Raw genomic sequence first — 21550 nt, 5'->3', positions numbered from 1 at the left:
CCAGAATCCTTTGCAAACCTCAAAATTTGGCTAAAAAAACACATGTTCCTCACATTTCTGTGGCAGAAAGTTCTGGAATCTGAGAGGAGCCACAAATGTCCTTCCACCCAGCGTTCCCCCAAGTCTCCCGATAAAAATGATACCTCACTTGTGTGGGTAGGCCTAGCGCCCGCGACAGGAAACGCCCCAAAGGGCAACGTGGACACATCCAAATTTTGGGAAGAAAACAGAGGTGTTTTTTGCGAAGTGCCTACCTGTAGATTTTGGCCTCTAGCTCAGCCGGCACCTAGGGAAACCTACCAAACCTGTGCATTTCTGAAAACTAGAGACATAGGGGAATCTAAGGAGGGGTGACTTGCGGGTCTCAGACCAGGTTCTGTTAACCAGAATCCTTTGCAAACCTCAAAATTTGGCTAAAAAAACACATGTTCCTCTCATTTCTGTGGCAGAAAGTTCTGGAATCTGAGAGGAGCCACAAATTTCCTTCCACTCAGCGTTCCCCCAAGTCTCCCGATAAAAATGATACCTCACTTGTGTGGGTAGCCCTAGCGCCTGCGACAGGAAACGCCCCAAAGCGCAACGTGGACACATCCAAATTTTTGGAAGAAAACAGAGGTGTTTTTTGCGAAGTGCCTACCTGTAGATTTTGGCCTCTAGCTCAGCCGGCCCCTAGGGAAACCTACCAAACCTGTGCATTTCTGAAAACTAGAGACCTAGGGGAATCCAAGATGGGGTGACTTGCGGGGCTCGGACCAGGTTCTGTTACCCAGAATCCTTTGCAAACCTCAAAATTTGGCTAAAAAAACACATGTTCCTCACATTTCTGTGGCAGAAAGTTCTGGAATCTGAGAGGAGCCACAAATTTCCTTCCACCCAGCGTTCCCCCAAGTCTCCCGATAAAAATCATACCTCACTTGTGTGGGTAGGCCTAGCGCCCGCGACAGGAGACGCCCCAAAGCACAACGTGGACACATCCAAATTTTTGGAAGAAAACAGAGGTGTTTTTTGCGAAGTGCCTACCTGTAGATTTTGGCCTCTAGCTCAGCCGGCACCTAGGGAAACCTACCAAACCTGTGCATTTCTGAAAACTAGAGACCTAGGGGAATCTAAGGAGGGGTGACTTGCGGGGCTCGGACCAGGTTCTGTTACCCAGAATCCTTTGCAAACCTCAAAATTTGGCTAAAAAAACACATGTTCCTCACATTTCTGTGGCAGAAAGTTCTGGAATCTGAGAGGAGCCACAAATTTCCTTCCACCCAGCGTTCCCCCAAGTTTCCCGATAAAAATGATACCTCACTTGTGTGGGTACGCCTAGCGCCCGCGACAGGAAACGCCCCAAAGCGCAACATGGACACATCCAAATTTTGGGAAGAAAACAGAGGTGTTTTTTGCGAAGTGCCTACCTGTAGATTTTGGCCTCTAGCTCAGCCGGCACCTAGGGAAACCTACCAAACCTGTGCATTTCTGAAAACTAGAGACCTAGGGGAATCCAAGATGGGGTGACTTGCGGGGCTCGGACCAGGTTCTGTCACCCAAAATCCTTTGCAAACCTCAAAATTTGGCTAAAAAAACACATGTTCCTCACATTTCTGTGGCAGAAAGTTCTGGAATCTGAGAGGAGCCACAAATTTCCTTCCACCCAGTGTTCCCCCAAGTCTCCCGATAAAAATGATATCTCACTTGTGTGGGTAGGCCTAGCGCCCGCGACAGGAAACGCCCCAAAGCGCAACGTGGACACATCCAAATTTTGGGAAGAAAACAGAGGTGTTTTTTGCGAAGTGCCTACCTGTAGATTTTGGCCTCTAGCTCAGCCGGCACCTAGGGAAACCTACCAAACCTGTGCATTTCTGAAAACTAGAGACATAGGGGAATCTAAGGAGGGGTGACTTGCGGGTCTCAGACCAGGTTCTGTTAACCAGAATCCTTTGCAAACCTCAAAATTTGGCTAAAAAAACACATGTTCCTCTCATTTCTGTGGCAGAAAGTTCTGGAATCTGAGAGGAGCCACAAATTTCCTTCCACCCAGCGTTCCCCCAAGTCTCCCGATAAAAATGATACCTCACTTGTGTGGGTAGCCCTAGCGCCTGCGACAGGAAACGCCCCAAAGCGCAACGTGGACACATCCAAATTTTGGGAAGAAAACAGAGGTGTTTTTTGCGAAGTGCCTACCTGTAGATTTTGGCCTCTAGCTCAGCCGGCACCTAGGGAAACCTACCAAACCTGTGCATTTCTGAAAACTAGAGACCTAGGGGAATCCAAGATGGGGTGACTTGCGGGGCTCGGACCAGGTTCTGTTACCCAGAATCCTTTGCAAACCTCAAAATTTGGCTAAAAAAACACATGTTCCTCACATTTCTGTGGCAGAAAGTTCTGGAATCTGAGAGGAGCCACAAATTTCCTTCCACCCAGCGTTCCCCCAAGTCTCCCGATAAAAATCATACCTCACTTGTGTGGGTAGGCCTAGCGCCCGCGACAGGAGACACCCCAAAGCGCAACGTGGACACATCCACATTTTTGGAAGAAAACAGAGGTGTTTTTTGCGAAGTGCCTACCTGTAGATTTTGGCCTCTAGCTCAGCCGGCACCTAGGGAAACCTACCAAACCTGTGCATTTCTGAAACCTAGAGACCTAGGGGAATCTAAGGAGGGGTGACTTGCGGGGCTCGGACCAGGTTCTGTTACCCAGAATCCTTTGTAAACCTCAAAATTTGGCTAAAAAAACACATGTTCCTCACATTTCTGTGGCAGAAAGTTCTGGAATCTGAGATGAGACACAAATTTCCTTCCACCCAGCGTTCCCCCAAGTCTCCCGATAAAAATGATACCTCACTTGTGTGGGTAGGCCTAGCGCCCGCGACAGGAGACGCCCCAAAGCGCAACGTGGACACATCCAAATTTTTGGAAGAAAACAGAGGTGTTTTTTGCGAAGTGCCTACCTGTAGATTTTGGCCTCTAGCTCAGCCGGCACCTAGGGAAACCTACCAAACCTGTGCATTTCTGAAAACTAGAGACCTAGGGGAATCTAAGGAGGGGTGACTTGCGGGGCTCGGACCAGGTTCTGTTACCCAGAATCCTTTGCAAACCTCAAAATTTGGCTAAAAAAACACATGTTCCTCACATTTCTGTGGCAGAAAGTTCTGGAATCTGAGAGGAGCCACAAATTTCCTTCCACCCAGCGTTCCCCCAAGTCTCCCGATAAAAATGATACCTCACTTGTGTGGGTACGCCTAGCGCCCGCGACAGGTAACGCCCCAAAGCGCAACGTGGACACATCCAAATTTTTGGAAGAAAACAGAGGTGTTTTTTGCGAAGTGCCTACCTGTAGATTTTGGCCTCTAGCTCAGCCGGCACCTAGGGAAACCTACCAAACCTGTGCATTTCTGAAAACTAGAGACCTAGGGGAATCCAAGATGGGGTGACTTGCGGGGCTCGGACCAGGTTCTGTTACCCAAAATCCTTTGCAAACCTCAAAATTTGGCTAAAAAAACACATGTTCCTCACATTTCTGTGGCAGAAAGTTCTGGAATCTGAGAGGAGCCACAAATTTCCTTCCACCCAGTGTTCCCCCAAGTCTCCCGATAAAAATGATATCTCACTTGTGTGGGTAGGCCTAGCGCCCGCGACAGGAAACGCCCCAAAGCGCAACGTGGACACATCCAAATTTTGGGAAGAAAACAGAGGTGTTTTTTGCGAAGTGCCTACCTGTAGATTTTGGCCTCTAGCTCAGCCGGCACCTAGGGAAACCTACCAAACCTGTGCATTTCTGAAAACTAGAGACATAGGGGAATCTAAGGAGGGGTGACTTGCGGGTCTCAGACCAGGTTCTGTTAACCAGAATCCTTTGCAAACCTCAAAATTTGGCTAAAAAAACACATGTTCCTCTCATTTCTGTGGCAGAAAGTTCTGGAATCTGAGAGGAGCCACAAATTTCCTTCCACCCAGCGTTCCCCCAAGTCTCCCGATAAAAATGATACCTCACTTGTGTGGGTAGCCCTAGCGCCTGCGACAGGAAACGCCCCAAAGCGCAACGTGGACACATCCAAATTTTTGGAAGAAAACAGAGGTGTTTTTTGCGAAGTGCCTACCTGTAGATTTTGGCCTCTAGCTCAGCCGGCACCTAGGGAAACCTACCAAACCTGTGCATTTCTGAAAACTAGAGACCTAGGGGAATCCAAGATGGGGTGACTTGCGGGGCTCGGACCAGGTTCTGTTACCCAGAATCCTTTGCAAACCTCAAAATTTGGCTAAAAAAACACATGTTCCTCACATTTCTGTGGCAGAAAGTTCTGGAATCTGAGAGGAGCCACAAATTTCCTTCCACCCAGCGTTCCCCCAAGTCTCCCGATAAAAATCATACCTCACTTGTGTGGGTAGGCCTAGCGCCCGCGACAGGAGACACCCCAAAGCGCAACGTGGACACATCCACATTTTTGGAAGAAAACAGAGGTGTTTTTTGCGAAGTGCCTACCTGTAGATTTTGGCCTCTAGCTCAGCCGGCACCTAGGGAAACCTACCAAACCTGTGCATTTCTGAAACCTAGAGACCTAGGGGAATCTAAGGAGGGGTGACTTGCGGGGCTCGGACCAGGTTCTGTTACCCAGAATCCTTTGTAAACCTCAAAATTTGGCTAAAAAAACACATGTTCCTCACATTTCTGTGGCAGAAAGTTCTGGAATCTGAGATGAGACACAAATTTCCTTCCACCCAGCGTTCCCCCAAGTCTCCCGATAAAAATGATACCTCACTTGTGTGGGTAGGCCTAGCGCCCGCGACAGGAGACGCCCCAAAGCGCAACGTGGACACATCCAAATTTTTGGAAGAAAACAGAGGTGTTTTTTGCGAAGTGCCTACCTGTAGATTTTGGCCTCTAGCTCAGCCGGCACCTAGGGAAACCTACCAAACCTGTGCATTTCTGAAAACTAGAGACCTAGGGGAATCTAAGGAGGGGTGACTTGCGGGGCTCGGACCAGGTTCTGTTACCCAGAATCCTTTGCAAACCTCAAAATTTGGCTAAAAAAACACATGTTCCTCACATTTCTGTGGCAGAAAGTTCTGGAATCTGAGAGGAGCCACAAATTTCCTTCCACCCAGCGTTCCCCCAAGTCTCCCGATAAAAATGATACCTCACTTGTGTGGGTACGCCTAGCGCCCGCGACAGGTAACGCCCCAAAGCGCAACGTGGACACATCCAAATTTTTGGAAGAAAACAGAGGTGTTTTTTGCGAAGTGCCTACCTGTAGATTTTGGCCTCTAGCTCAGCCGGCACCTAGGGAAACCTACCAAACCTGTGCATTTCTGAAAACTAGAGACCTAGGGGAATCCAAGATGGGGTGACTTGCGGGGCTCGGACCAGGTTCTGTTACCCAAAATCCTTTGCAAACCTCAAAATTTGGCTAAAAAAACACATGTTCCTCACATTTCTGTGGCAGAAAGTTCTGGAATCTGAGAGGAGCCACAAATTTCCTTCCACCCAGTGTTCCCCCAAGTCTCCCGATAAAAATGATATCTCACTTGTGTGGGTAGGCCTAGCGCCCGCGACAGGAAACGCCCCAAAGCGCAACGTGGACACATCCAAATTTTGGGAAGAAAACAGAGGTGTTTTTTGCGAAGTGCCTACCTGTAGATTTTGGCCTCTAGCTCAGCCGGCACCTAGGGAAACCTACCAAACCTGTGCATTTCTGAAAACTAGAGACATAGGGGAATCTAAGGAGGGGTGACTTGCGGGTCTCAGACCAGGTTCTGTTAACCAGAATCCTTTGCAAACCTCAAAATTTGGCTAAAAAAACACATGTTCCTCTCATTTCTGTGGCAGAAAGTTCTGGAATCTGAGAGGAGCCACAAATTTCCTTCCACCCAGCGTTCCCCCAAGTCTCCCGATAAAAATGATACCTCACTTGTGTGGGTAGCCCTAGCGCCTGCGACAGGAAACGCCCCAAAGCGCAACGTGGACACATCCAAATTTTTGGAAGAAAACAGAGGTGTTTTTTGCGAAGTGCCTACCTGTAGATTTTGGCCTCTAGCTCAGCCGGCACCTAGGGAAACCTACAAAACCTGTGCATTTCTGAAAAGTAGAGACCTAGGGGAATCTAAGGAGGGGTGACTTGCGGGGCTCGGACCAGGTTCTGTTACCCAGAATCCTTTGCAAACCTCAAAATTTGGCTAAAAAAACACATGTTCCTCACATTTCTGTGGCAGAAAGTTCTGGAATCTGAGAGGAGCCACAAATTTCCTTCCACCCAGCGTTCCCCCAAGTCTCCCGATAAAAATGATACCTCACTTGTGTGGGTACGCCTAGCGCCCGCGACAGGTAACGCCCCAAAGCGCAACGTGGACACATCCAAATTTTTGGAAGAAAACAGAGGTGTTTTTTGCGAAGTGCCTACCTGTAGATTTTGGCCTCTAGCTCAGCCGGCACCTAGGGAACCTACCAAACCTGTGCATTTCTGAAAACTAGAGACCTAGGGGAATCCAAGATGGGGTGACTTGCGGGGCTCGGACCAGGTTCTGTTACCCAGAATCCTTTGCAAACCTCAAAATTTGGCTAAAAAAACACATGTTCCTCACATTTCTGTGGCAGAAAGTTCTGGAATCTGAGAGGAGCCACAAATGTCCTTCCACCCAGCGTTCCCCCAAGTCTCCCGATAAAAATGATACCTCACTTGTGTGGGTAGGCCTAGCGCCCGCGACAGGAAACGCCCCAAAGGGCAACGTGGACACATCCAAATTTTGGGAAGAAAACAGAGGTGTTTTTTGCGAAGTGCCTACCTGTAGATTTTGGCCTCTAGCTCAGCCGGCACCTAGGGAAACCTACCAAACCTGTGCATTTCTGAAAACTAGAGACATAGGGGAATCTAAGGAGGGGTGACTTGCGGGTCTCAGACCAGGTTCTGTTAACCAGAATCCTTTGCAAACCTCAAAATTTGGCTAAAAAAACACATGTTCCTCTCATTTCTGTGGCAGAAAGTTCTGGAATCTGAGAGGAGCCACAAATTTCCTTCCACTCAGCGTTCCCCCAAGTCTCCCGATAAAAATGATACCTCACTTGTGTGGGTAGCCCTAGCGCCTGCGACAGGAAACGCCCCAAAGCGCAACGTGGACACATCCAAATTTTTGGAAGAAAACAGAGGTGTTTTTTGCGAAGTGCCTACCTGTAGATTTTGGCCTCTAGCTCAGCCGGCCCCTAGGGAAACCTACCAAACCTGTGCATTTCTGAAAACTAGAGACCTAGGGGAATCCAAGATGGGGTGACTTGCGGGGCTCGGACCAGGTTCTGTTACCCAGAATCCTTTGCAAACCTCAAAATTTGGCTAAAAAAACACATGTTCCTCACATTTCTGTGGCAGAAAGTTCTGGAATCTGAGAGGAGCCACAAATTTCCTTCCACCCAGCGTTCCCCCAAGTCTCCCGATAAAAATCATACCTCACTTGTGTGGGTAGGCCTAGCGCCCGCGACAGGAGACGCCCCAAAGCACAACGTGGACACATCCAAATTTTTGGAAGAAAACAGAGGTGTTTTTTGCGAAGTGCCTACCTGTAGATTTTGGCCTCTAGCTCAGCCGGCACCTAGGGAAACCTACCAAACCTGTGCATTTCTGAAAACTAGAGACCTAGGGGAATCTAAGGAGGGGTGACTTGCGGGGCTCGGACCAGGTTCTGTTACCCAGAATCCTTTGCAAACCTCAAAATTTGGCTAAAAAAACACATGTTCCTCACATTTCTGTGGCAGAAAGTTCTGGAATCTGAGAGGAGCCACAAATTTCCTTCCACCCAGCGTTCCCCCAAGTTTCCCGATAAAAATGATACCTCACTTGTGTGGGTACGCCTAGCGCCCGCGACAGGAAACGCCCCAAAGCGCAACATGGACACATCCAAATTTTGGGAAGAAAACAGAGGTGTTTTTTGCGAAGTGCCTACCTGTAGATTTTGGCCTCTAGCTCAGCCGGCACCTAGGGAAACCTACCAAACCTGTGCATTTCTGAAAACTAGAGACCTAGGGGAATCCAAGATGGGGTGACTTGCGGGGCTCGGACCAGGTTCTGTCACCCAAAATCCTTTGCAAACCTCAAAATTTGGCTAAAAAAACACATGTTCCTCACATTTCTGTGGCAGAAAGTTCTGGAATCTGAGAGGAGCCACAAATTTCCTTCCACCCAGTGTTCCCCCAAGTCTCCCGATAAAAATGATATCTCACTTGTGTGGGTAGGCCTAGCGCCCGCGACAGGAAACGCCCCAAAGCGCAACGTGGACACATCCAAATTTTGGGAAGAAAACAGAGGTGTTTTTTGCGAAGTGCCTACCTGTAGATTTTGGCCTCTAGCTCAGCCGGCACCTAGGGAAACCTACCAAACCTGTGCATTTCTGAAAACTAGAGACATAGGGGAATCTAAGGAGGGGTGACTTGCGGGTCTCAGACCAGGTTCTGTTAACCAGAATCCTTTGCAAACCTCAAAATTTGGCTAAAAAAACACATGTTCCTCTCATTTCTGTGGCAGAAAGCTCTGGAATCTGAGAGGAGCCACAAATTTCCTTCCACCCAGCGTTCCCCCAAGTCTCCCGATAAAAATGATACCTCACTTGTGTGGGTAGCCCTAGCGCCTGCGACAGGAAACGCCCCAAAGCGCAACGTGGACACATCCAAATTTTTGGAAGAAAACAGAGGTGTTTTTTGCGAAGTGCCTACCTGTAGATTTTGGCCTCTAGCTCAGCCGGCACCTAGGGAAACCTACCAAACCTGTGCATTTCTGAAAACTAGAGACCTAGGGGAATCCAAGATGGGGTGACTTGCGGGGCTCGGACCAGGTTCTGTTACCCAGAATCCTTTGCAAACCTCAAAATTTGGCTAAAAAAACACATGTTCCTCACATTTCTGTGGCAGAAAGTTCTGGAATCTGAGAGGAGCCACAAATTTCCTTCCACCCAGCGTTCCCCCAAGTCTCCCGATAAAAATCATACCTCACTTGTGTGGGTAGGCCTAGCGCCCGCGACAGGAGACACCCCAAAGCGCAACGTGGACACATCCACATTTTTGGAAGAAAACAGAGGTGTTTTTTGCGAAGTGCCTACCTGTAGATTTTGGCCTCTAGCTCAGCCGGCACCTAGGGAAACCTACCAAACCTGTGCATTTCTGAAACCTAGAGACCTAGGGGAATCTAAGGAGGGGTGACTTGCGGGGCTCGGACCAGGTTCTGTTACCCAGAATCCTTTGTAAACCTCAAAATTTGGCTAAAAAAACACATGTTCCTCACATTTCTGTGGCAGAAAGTTCTGGAATCTGAGATGAGCCACAAATGTCCTTCCACCCAGCGTTCCCCCAAGTCTCCCGATAAAAATGATACCTCACTTGTGTGGGTAGGCCTAGCGCCCGCGACAGGAAACGCCCCAAAGGGCAACGTGGACACATCCAAATTTTGGGAAGAAAACAGAGGTGTTTTTTGCGAAGTGCCTACCTGTAGATTTTGGCCTCTAGCTCAGCCGGCACCTAGGGAAACCTACCAAACCTGTGCATTTCTGAAAACTAGAGACATAGGGGAATCTAAGGAGGGGTGACTTGCGGGTCTCAGACCAGGTTCTGTTAACCAGAATCCTTTGCAAACCTCAAAATTTGGCTAAAAAAACACATGTTCCTCTCATTTCTGTGGCAGAAAGTTCTGGAATCTGAGAGGAGCCACAAATTTCCTTCCACTCAGCGTTCCCCCAAGTCTCCCGATAAAAATGATACCTCACTTGTGTGGGTAGCCCTAGCGCCTGCGACAGGAAACGCCCCAAAGCGCAACGTGGACACATCCAAATTTTTGGAAGAAAACAGAGGTGTTTTTTGCGAAGTGCCTACCTGTAGATTTTGGCCTCTAGCTCAGCCGGCCCCTAGGGAAACCTACCAAACCTGTGCATTTCTGAAAACTAGAGACCTAGGGGAATCCAAGATGGGGTGACTTGCGGGGCTCGGACCAGGTTCTGTTACCCAGAATCCTTTGCAAACCTCAAAATTTGGCTAAAAAAACACATGTTCCTCACATTTCTGTGGCAGAAAGTTCTGGAATCTGAGAGGAGCCACAAATTTCCTTCCACCCAGCGTTCCCCCAAGTCTCCCGATAAAAATCATACCTCACTTGTGTGGGTAGGCCTAGCGCCCGCGACAGGAGACGCCCCAAAGCACAACGTGGACACATCCAAATTTTTGGAAGAAAACAGAGGTGTTTTTTGCGAAGTGCCTACCTGTAGATTTTGGCCTCTAGCTCAGCCGGCACCTAGGGAAACCTACCAAACCTGTGCATTTCTGAAAACTAGAGACCTAGGGGAATCTAAGGAGGGGTGACTTGCGGGGCTCGGACCAGGTTCTGTTACCCAGAATCCTTTGCAAACCTCAAAATTTGGCTAAAAAAACACATGTTCCTCACATTTCTGTGGCAGAAAGTTCTGGAATCTGAGAGGAGCCACAAATTTCCTTCCACCCAGCGTTCCCCCAAGTTTCCCGATAAAAATGATACCTCACTTGTGTGGGTACGCCTAGCGCCCGCGACAGGAAACGCCCCAAAGCGCAACATGGACACATCCAAATTTTGGGAAGAAAACAGAGGTGTTTTTTGCGAAGTGCCTACCTGTAGATTTTGGCCTCTAGCTCAGCCGGCACCTAGGGAAACCTACCAAACCTGTGCATTTCTGAAAACTAGAGACCTAGGGGAATCCAAGATGGGGTGACTTGCGGGGCTCGGACCAGGTTCTGTCACCCAAAATCCTTTGCAAACCTCAAAATTTGGCTAAAAAAACACATGTTCCTCACATTTCTGTGGCAGAAAGTTCTGGAATCTGAGAGGAGCCACAAATTTCCTTCCACCCAGTGTTCCCCCAAGTCTCCCGATAAAAATGATATCTCACTTGTGTGGGTAGGCCTAGCGCCCGCGACAGGAAACGCCCCAAAGCGCAACGTGGACACATCCAAATTTTGGGAAGAAAACAGAGGTGTTTTTTGCGAAGTGCCTACCTGTAGATTTTGGCCTCTAGCTCAGCCGGCACCTAGGGAAACCTACCAAACCTGTGCATTTCTGAAAACTAGAGACATAGGGGAATCTAAGGAGGGGTGACTTGCGGGTCTCAGACCAGGTTCTGTTAACCAGAATCCTTTGCAAACCTCAAAATTTGGCTAAAAAAACACATGTTCCTCTCATTTCTGTGGCAGAAAGCTCTGGAATCTGAGAGGAGCCACAAATTTCCTTCCACCCAGCGTTCCCCCAAGTCTCCCGATAAAAATGATACCTCACTTGTGTGGGTAGCCCTAGCGCCTGCGACAGGAAACGCCCCAAAGCGCAACGTGGACACATCCAAATTTTTGGAAGAAAACAGAGGTGTTTTTTGCGAAGTGCCTACCTGTAGATTTTGGCCTCTAGCTCAGCCGGCACCTAGGGAAACCTACCAAACCTGTGCATTTCTGAAAACTAGAGACCTAGGGGAATCCAAGATGGGGTGACTTGCGGGGCTCGGACCAGGTTCTGTTACCCAGAATCCTTTGCAAACCTCAAAATTTGGCTAAAAAAACACATGTTCCTCACATTTCTGTGGCAGAAAGTTCTGGAATCTGAGAGGAGCCACAAATTTCCTTCCACCCAGCGTTCCCCCAAGTCTCCCGATAAAAATCATACCTCACTTGTGTGGGTAGGCCTAGCGCCCGCGACAGGAGACACCCCAAAGCGCAACGTGGACACATCCACATTTTTGGAAGAAAACAGAGGTGTTTTTTGCGAAGTGCCTACCTGTAGATTTTGGCCTCTAGCTCAGCCGGCACCTAGGGAAACCTACCAAACCTGTGCATTTCTGAAACCTAGAGACCTAGGGGAATCTAAGGAGGGGTGACTTGCGGGGCTCGGACCAGGTTCTGTTACCCAGAATCCTTTGTAAACCTCAAAATTTGGCTAAAAAAACACATGTTCCTCACATTTCTGTGGCAGAAAGTTCTGGAATCTGAGATGAGACACAAATTTCCTTCCACCCAGCGTTCCCCCAAGTCTCCCGATAAAAATGATACCTCACTTGTGTGGGTAGGCCTAGCGCCCGCGACAGGAGACGCCCCAAAGCGCAACGTGGACACATCCAAATTTTTGGAAGAAAACAGAGGTGTTTTTTGCGAAGTGCCTACCTGTAGATTTTGGCCTCTAGCTCAGCCGGCACCTAGGGAAACCTACCAAACCTGTGCATTTCTGAAAACTAGAGACCTAGGGGAATCTAAGGAGGGGTGACTTGCGGGGCTCGGACCAGGTTCTGTTACCCAGAATCCTTTGCAAACCTCAAAATTTGGCTAAAAAAACACATGTTCCTCACATTTCTGTGGCAGAAAGTTCTGGAATCTGAGAGGAGCCACAAATTTCCTTCCACCCAGCGTTCCCCCAAGTCTCCCGATAAAAATGATACCTCACTTGTGTGGGTACGCCTAGCGCCCGCGACAGGTAACGCCCCAAAGCGCAACGTGGACACATCCAAATTTTTGGAAGAAAACAGAGGTGTTTTTTGCGAAGTGCCTACCTGTAGATTTTGGCCTCTAGCTCAGCCGGCACCTAGGGAAACCTACCAAACCTGTGCATTTCTGAAAACTAGAGACCTAGGGGAATCCAAGATGGGGTGACTTGCGGGGCTCGGACCAGGTTCTGTTACCCAAAATCCTTTGCAAACCTCAAAATTTGGCTAAAAAAACACATGTTCCTCACATTTCTGTGGCAGAAAGTTCTGGAATCTGAGAGGAGCCACAAATTTCCTTCCACCCAGTGTTCCCCCAAGTCTCCCGATAAAAATGATATCTCACTTGTGTGGGTAGGCCTAGCGCCCGCGACAGGAAACGCCCCAAAGCGCAACGTGGACACATCCAAATTTTGGGAAGAAAACAGAGGTGTTTTTTGCGAAGTGCCTACCTGTAGATTTTGGCCTCTAGCTCAGCCGGCACCTAGGGAAACCTACCAAACCTGTGCATTTCTGAAAACTAGAGACATAGGGGAATCTAAGGAGGGGTGACTTGCGGGTCTCAGACCAGGTTCTGTTAACCAGAATCCTTTGCAAACCTCAAAATTTGGCTAAAAAAACACATGTTCCTCTCATTTCTGTGGCAGAAAGTTCTGGAATCTGAGAGGAGCCACAAATTTCCTTCCACCCAGCGTTCCCCCAAGTCTCCCGATAAAAATGATACCTCACTTGTGTGGGTAGCCCTAGCGCCTGCGACAGGAAACGCCCCAAAGCGCAACGTGGACACATCCAAATTTTTGGAAGAAAACAGAGGTGTTTTTTGCGAAGTGCCTACCTGTAGATTTTGGCCTCTAGCTCAGCCGGCACCTAGGGAAACCTACAAAACCTGTGCATTTCTGAAAAGTAGAGACCTAGGGGAATCTAAGGAGGGGTGACTTGCGGGGCTCGGACCAGGTTCTGTTACCCAGAATCCTTTGCAAACCTCAAAATTTGGCTAAAAAAACACATGTTCCTCACATTTCTGTGGCAGAAAGTTCTGGAATCTGAGAGGAGCCACAAATTTCCTTCCACCCAGCGTTCCCCCAAGTCTCCCGATAAAAATGATACCTCACTTGTGTGGGTACGCCTAGCGCCCGCGACAGGTAACGCCCCAAAGCGCAACGTGGACACATCCAAATTTTTGGAAGAAAACAGAGGTGTTTTTTGCGAAGTGCCTACCTGTAGATTTTGGCCTCTAGCTCAGCCGGCACCTAGGGAACCTACCAAACCTGTGCATTTCTGAAAACTAGAGACCTAGGGGAATCCAAGATGGGGTGACTTGCGGGGCTCGGACCAGGTTCTGTTACCCAGAATCCTTTGCAAACCTCAAAATTTGGCTAAAAAAACACATGTTCCTCACATTTCTGTGGCAGAAAGTTCTGGAATCTGAGAGGAGCCACAAATGTCCTTCCACCCAGCGTTCCCCCAAGTCTCCCGATAAAAATGATACCTCACTTGTGTGGGTAGGCCTAGCGCCCGCGACAGGAAACGCCCCAAAGGGCAACGTGGACACATCCAAATTTTGGGAAGAAAACAGAGGTGTTTTTTGCGAAGTGCCTACCTGTAGATTTTGGCCTCTAGCTCAGCCGGCACCTAGGGAAACCTACCAAACCTGTGCATTTCTGAAAACTAGAGACATAGGGGAATCTAAGGAGGGGTGACTTGCGGGTCTCAGACCAGGTTCTGTTAACCAGAATCCTTTGCAAACCTCAAAATTTGGCTAAAAAAACACATGTTCCTCTCATTTCTGTGGCAGAAAGTTCTGGAATCTGAGAGGAGCCACAAATTTCCTTCCACTCAGCGTTCCCCCAAGTCTCCCGATAAAAATGATACCTCACTTGTGTGGGTAGCCCTAGCGCCTGCGACAGGAAACGCCCCAAAGCGCAACGTGGACACATCCAAATTTTTGGAAGAAAACAGAGGTGTTTTTTGCGAAGTGCCTACCTGTAGATTTTGGCCTCTAGCTCAGCCGGCCCCTAGGGAAACCTACCAAACCTGTGCATTTCTGAAAACTAGAGACCTAGGGGAATCCAAGATGGGGTGACTTGCGGGGCTCGGACCAGGTTCTGTTACCCAGAATCCTTTGCAAACCTCAAAATTTGGCTAAAAAAACACATGTTCCTCACATTTCTGTGGCAGAAAGTTCTGGAATCTGAGAGGAGCCACAAATTTCCTTCCACCCAGCGTTCCCCCAAGTCTCCCGATAAAAATCATACCTCACTTGTGTGGGTAGGCCTAGCGCCCGCGACAGGAGACGCCCCAAAGCACAACGTGGACACATCCAAATTTTTGGAAGAAAACAGAGGTGTTTTTTGCGAAGTGCCTACCTGTAGATTTTGGCCTCTAGCTCAGCCGGCACCTAGGGAAACCTACCAAACCTGTGCATTTCTGAAAACTAGAGACCTAGGGGAATCTAAGGAGGGGTGACTTGCGGGGCTCGGACCAGGTTCTGTTACCCAGAATCCTTTGCAAACCTCAAAATTTGGCTAAAAAAACACATGTTCCTCACATTTCTGTGGCAGAAAGTTCTGGAATCTGAGAGGAGCCACAAATTTCCTTCCACCCAGCGTTCCCCCAAGTTTCCCGATAAAAATGATACCTCACTTGTGTGGGTACGCCTAGCGCCCGCGACAGGAAACGCCCCAAAGCGCAACATGGACACATCCAAATTTTGGGAAGAAAACAGAGGTGTTTTTTGCGAAGTGCCTACCTGTAGATTTTGGCCTCTAGCTCAGCCGGCACCTAGGGAAACCTACCAAACCTGTGCATTTCTGAAAACTAGAGACCTAGGGGAATCCAAGATGGGGTGACTTGCGGGGCTCGGACCAGGTTCTGTCACCCAAAATCCTTTGCAAACCTCAAAATTTGGCTAAAAAAACACATGTTCCTCACATTTCTGTGGCAGAAAGTTCTGGAATCTGAGAGGAGCCACAAATTTCCTTCCACCCAGTGTTCCCCCAAGTCTCCCGATAAAAATGATATCTCACTTGTGTGGGTAGGCCTAGCGCCCGCGACAGGAAACGCCCCAAAGCGCAACGTGGACACATCCAAATTTTGGGAAGAAAACAGAGGTGTTTTTTGCGAAGTGCCTACCTGTAGATTTTGGCCTCTAGCTCAGCCGGCACCTAGGGAAACCTACCAAACCTGTGCATTTCTGAAAACTAGAGACATAGGGGAATCTAAGGAGGGGTGACTTGCGGGTCTCAGACCAGGTTCTGTTAACCAGAATCCTTTGCAAACCTCAAAATTTGGCTAAAAAAACACATGTTCCTCTCATTTCTGTGGCAGAAAGCTCTGGAATCTGAGAGGAGCCACAAATTTCCTTCCACCCAGCGTTCCCCCAAGTCTCCCGATAAAAATGATACCTCACTTGTGTGGGTAGCCCTAGCGCCTGCGACAGGAAACGCCCCAAAGCGCAACGTGGACACATCCAAATTTTTGGAAGAAAACAGAGGTGTTTTTTGCGAAGTGCCTACCTGTAGATTTTGGCCTCTAGCTCAGCCGGCACCTAGGGAAACCTACCAAACCTGTGCATTTCTGAAAACTAGAGACCTAGGGGAATCCAAGATGGGGTGACTTGCGGGGCTCGGACCAGGTTCTGTTACCCAGAATCCTTTGCAAACCTCAAAATTTGGCTAAAAAAACACATGTTCCTCACATTTCTGTGGCAGAAAGTTCTGGAATCTGAGAGGAGCCACAAATTTCCTTCCACCCAGCGTTCCCCCAAGTCTCCCGATAAAAATCATACCTCACTTGTGTGGGTAGGCCTAGCGCCCGCGACAGGAGACACCCCAAAGCGCAACGTGGACACATCCACATTTTTGGAAGAAAACAGAGGTGTTTTTTGCGAAGTGCCTACCTCTAGATTTTGGCCTCTAGCTCAGCCGGCACCTAGGGAAACCTACCAAACCTGTGCATTTCTGAAACCTAGAGACCTAGGGGAATCTAAGGAGGGGTGACTTGCGGGGCTCGGACCAGGTTCTGTTACCCAGAATCCTTTGTAAACCTCAAAATTTGGCTAAAAAAACACATGTTCCTCACATTTCTGTGGCAGAAAGTTCTGGAATCTGAGATGAGACACAAATTTCCTTCCACCCAGCGTTCCCCCAAGTCTCCCGATAAAAATGATACCTCACTTGTGTGGGTAGGCCTAGCGCCCGCGACAGGAGACGCCCCAAAGCGCAACGTGGACACATCCAAATTTTTGGAAGAAAACAGAGGTGTTTTTTGCGAAGTGCCTACCTGTAGATTTTGGCCTCTAGCTCAGCCGGCACCTAGGGAAACCTACCAAACCTGTGCATTTCTGAAAACTAGAGACCTAGGGGAATCTAAGGAGGGGTGACTTGCGGGGCTCGGACCAGGTTCTGTTACCCAGAATCCTTTGCAAACCTCAAAATTTGGCTAAAAAAACACATGTTCCTCACATTTCTGTGGCAGAAAGTTCTGGAATCTGAGAGGAGCCACAAATTTCCTTCCACCCAGCGTTCCCCCAAGTCTCCCGATAAAAATGATACCTCACTTGTGTGGGTACGCCTAGCGCCCGCGACAGGTAACGCCCCAAAGCGCAACGTGGACACATCCAAATTTTTGGAAGAAAACAGAGGTGTTTTTTGCGAAGTGCCTACCTGTAGATTTTGGCCTCTAGCTCAGCCGGCACCTAGGGAAACCTACCAAACCTGTGCATTTCTGAAAACTAGAGACCTAGGGGAATCCAAGATGGGGTGACTTGCGGGGCTCGGACCAGGTTCTGTTACCCAAAATCCTTTGCAAACCTCAAAATTTGGCTAAAAAAACACATGTTCCTCACATTTCTGTGGCAGAAAGTTCTGGAATCTGAGAGGAGCCACAAATTTCCTTCCACACAGTGTTCCCCCAAGTCTCCCGATAAAAATGATATCTCACTTGTGTGGGTAGGCCTAGCGCCCGCGACAGGAAACGCCCCAAAGCGCAACGTGGACACATCCAAATTTTGGGAAGAAAACAGAGGTGTTTTTTGCGAAGTGCCTACCTGTAGATTTTGGCCTCTAGCTCAGCCGGCACCTAGGGAAACCTACCAAACCTGTGCATTTCTGAAAACTAGAGACATAGGGGAATCTAAGGAGGGGTGACTTGCGGGTCTCAGACCAGGTTCTGTTAACCAGAATCCTTTGCAAACCTCAAAATTTGGCTAAAAAAACACATGTTCCTCTCATTTCTGTGGCAGAAAGTTCTGGAATCTGAGAGGAGCCACAAATTTCCTTCCACCCAGCGTTCCCCCAAGTCTCCCGATAAAAATGATACCTCACTTGTGTGGGTAGCCCTAGCGCCTGCGACAGGAAACGCCCCAAAGCGCAACGTGGACACATCCAAATTTTTGGAAGAAAACAGAGGTGTTTTTTGCGAAGTGCCTACCTGTAGATTTTGGCCTCTAGCTCAGCCGGCACCTAGGGAAACCTACCAAACCTGTGCATTTCTGAAAACTAGAGACCTAGGAGAATCCAAGATGGGGTGACTTGCGGGGCTCGGACCAGGTTCTGTTACCCAGAATCCTTTGCAAACCTCAAAATTTGGCTAAAAAAACACATGTTCCTCACATTTCTGTGGCAGAAAGTTCTGGAATCTGAGAGGAGCCACAAATTTCCTTCCACCCAGCGTTCCCCCAAGTCTCCCGATAAAAATCATACCTCACTTGTGTGGGTAGGCCTAGCGCCCGCGACAGGAGACACCCCAAAGCGCAACGTGGACACATCCACATTTTTGGAAGAAAACAGAGGTGTTTTTTGCGAAGTGCCTACCTGTAGATTTTGGCCTCTAGCTCAGCCGGCACCTAGGGAAACCTACCAAACCTGTGCATTTCTGAAACCTAGAGACCTAGGGGAATCTAAGGAGGGGTGACTTGCGGGGCTCGGACCAGGTTCTGTTACCCAGAATCCTTTGTAAACCTCAAAATTTGGCTAAAAAAACACATGTTCCTCACATTTCTGTGGCAGAAAGTTCTGGAATCTGAGATGAGACACAAATTTCCTTCCACCCAGCGTTCCCCCAAGTCTCCCGATAAAAATGATACCTCACTTGTGTGGGTAGGCCTAGCGCCCGCGACAGGAGACGCCCCAAAGCGCAACGTGGACACATCCAAATTTTTGGAAGAAAACAGAGGTGTTTTTTGCGAAGTGCCTACCTGTAGATTTTGGCCTCTAGCTCAGCCGGCACCTAGGGAAACCTACCAAACCTGTGCATTTCTGAAAACTAGAGACCTAGGGGAATCTAAGGAGGGGTGACTTGCGGGGCTCGGACCAGGTTCTGTTACCCAGAATCCTTTGCAAACCTCAAAATTTGGCTAAAAAAACACATGTTCCTCACATTTCTGTGGCAGAAAGTTCTGGAATCTGAGAGGAGCCACAAATTTCCTTCCACCCAGCGTTCCCCCAAGTCTCCCGATAAAAATGATACCTCACTTGTGTGGGTACGCCTAGCGCCCGCGACAGGTAACGCCCCAAAGCGCAACGTGGACACATCCAAATTTTTGGAAGAAAACAGAGGTGTTTTTTGCGAAGTGCCTACCTGTAGATTTTGGCCTCTAGCTCAGCCGGCACCTAGGGAAACCTATCAAACCTGTGCATTTCTGAAAACTAGAGACCTAGGGGAATCCAAGATGGGGTGACTTGCGGGGCTCGGACCAGGTTCTGTTACCCAGAATCCTTTGCAAACCTCAAAATTTGGCTAAAAAAACACATGTTCCTCACATTTCTGTGGCAGAAAGTTCTGGAATCTGAGAGGAGCCACAAATGTCCTTCCACCCAGCGTTCCCCCAAGTCTCCCGATAAAAATGATACCTCACTTGTGTGGGTAGGCCTAGCGCCCGCGACAGGAAACGCCCCAAAGGGCAACGTGGACACATCCAAATTTTTGGAAGAAAACAGAGGTGTTTTTTGCGAAGTGCCTACCTGTAGATTTTGGCCTCTAGCTCAGCCGGCACCTAGGGAAACCTACCAAACCTGTGCATTTCTGAAAACTAGAGACCTAGGGGAATCCAAGATGGGGTGACTTGCGGGGCTCGGACCAGGTTCTGTTACCCAGAATCCTTTGCAAACCTCAAAATTTGGCTAAAAAAACACATGTTCCTCACATTTCTGTGGCAGAAAGTTCTGGAATCTGAGAGGAGCCACAAATTTCCTTCCACCCAGCGTTCCCCCAAGTCTCCCGATAAAAATCATACCTCACTTGTGTGGGTAGGCCTAGCGCCCGCGACAGGAGACGCCCCAAAGCGCAACGTGGACACATCCACATTTTTGGAAGAAAACAGAGGTGTTTTTTGCGAAGTGCCTACCTGTAGATTTTGGCCTCTAGCTCAGCCGGCACCTAGGGAAACCTACCAAACCTGTGCATTTCTGAAACCTAGAGACCTAGGGGAATCTAAGGAGGGGTGACTTGCGGGGCTCGGACCAGGTTCTGTTACCCAGAATCCTTTGTAAACCTCAAAATTTGGCTAAAAAAACACATGTTCCTCACATTTCTGTGGCAGAAAGTTCTGGAATCTGAGATGAGACACAAATTTCCTTCCACCCAGCGTTCCCCCAAGTCTCCCGATAAAAATGATACCTCACTTGTGTGGGTAGGCCTAGCGCCCGCGACAGGAGACGCCCCAAAGCGCAACGTGGACACATCCAAATTTTTGGAAGAAAACAGAGGTGTTTTTTGCGAAGTGCCTACCTGTAGATTTTGGCCTCTAGCTCAGCCGGCACCTAGGGAAACCTACCAAACCTGTGCATTTCTGAAAACTAGAGACCTAGGGGAATCTAAGGAGGGGTGACTTGCGGGGCTCGGACCAGGTTCTGTTACCCAGAATCCTTTGCAAACCTCAAAATTTGGCTAAAAAAACACATGTTCCTCACATTTCTGTGGCAGAAAGTTCTGGAATCTGAGAGGAGCCACAAATTTCCTTCCACCCAGCGTTCCCCCAAGTCTCCCGATAAAAATGATACCTCACTTGTGTGGGTACGCCTAGCGCCCGCGACAGGTAACGCCCCAAAGCGCAACGTGGACACATCCAAATTTTTGGAAGAAAACAGAGGTGTTTTTTGCGAAGTGCCTACCTGTAGATTTTGGCCTCTAGCTCAGCCGGCACCTAGGGAAACCTATCAAACCTGTGCATTTCTGAAAACTAGAGACCTAGGGGAATCCAAGATGGGGTGACTTGCGGGGCTCGGACCAGGTTCTGTTACCCAGAATCCTTTGCAAACCTCAAAATTTGGCTAAAAAAACACATGTTCCTCACATTTCTGTGGCAGAAAGTTCTGGAATCTGAGAGGAGCCACAAATGTCCTTCCACCCAGCGTTCCCCCAAGTCTCCCGATAAAAATGATACCTCACTTGTGTGGGTAGGCCTAGCGCCCGCGACAGGAAACGCCCCAAAGGGCAACGTGGACACATCCAAATTTTTGGAAGAAAACAGAGGTGTTTTTTGCGAAGTGCCTACCTGTAGATTTTGGCCTCTAGCTCAGCCGGCACCTAGGGAAACCTACCAAACCTGTGCATTTCTGAAAACTAGAGACCTAGGGGAATCCAAGATGGGGTGACTTGCGGGGCTCGGACCAGGTTCTGTTACCCAGAATCCTTTGCAAACCTCAAAATTTGGCTAAAAAAACACATGTTCCTCACATTTCTGTGGCAGAAAGTTCTGGAATCTGAGAGGAGCCACAAATTTCCTTCCACCCAGCGTTCCCCCAAGTCTCCCGATAAAAATCATACCTCACTTGTGTGGGTAGGCCTAGCGCCCGCGACAGGAGACGCCCCAAAGCGCAACGTGGACACATCCACATTTTTGGAAGAAAACAGAGGTGTTTTTTGCGAAGTGCCTACCTGTAGATTTTGGCCTCTAGCTCAGCCGGCACCTAGGGAAACCTACCAAACCTGTGCATTTCTGAAACCTAGAGACCTAGGGGAATCTAAGGAGGGGTGACTTGCGGGGCTCGGACCAGGTTCTGTTACCCAGAATCCTTTGTAAACCTCAAAATTTGGCTAAAAAAACACATGTTCCTCACATTTCTGTGGCAGAAAGTTCTGGAATCTGAGATGAGACACAAATTTCCTTC

Source organism: Pleurodeles waltl, chromosome 5 (assembly GCF_031143425.1).
Source record: "Pleurodeles waltl isolate 20211129_DDA chromosome 5, aPleWal1.hap1.20221129, whole genome shotgun sequence".
NCBI classification, from domain to species: Eukaryota; Metazoa; Chordata; class Amphibia; order Caudata; family Salamandridae; genus Pleurodeles; species Pleurodeles waltl.
The sequence above is the reverse complement of the archived record's forward strand: the minus strand, read 5'-3'. Positions refer to the sequence as shown.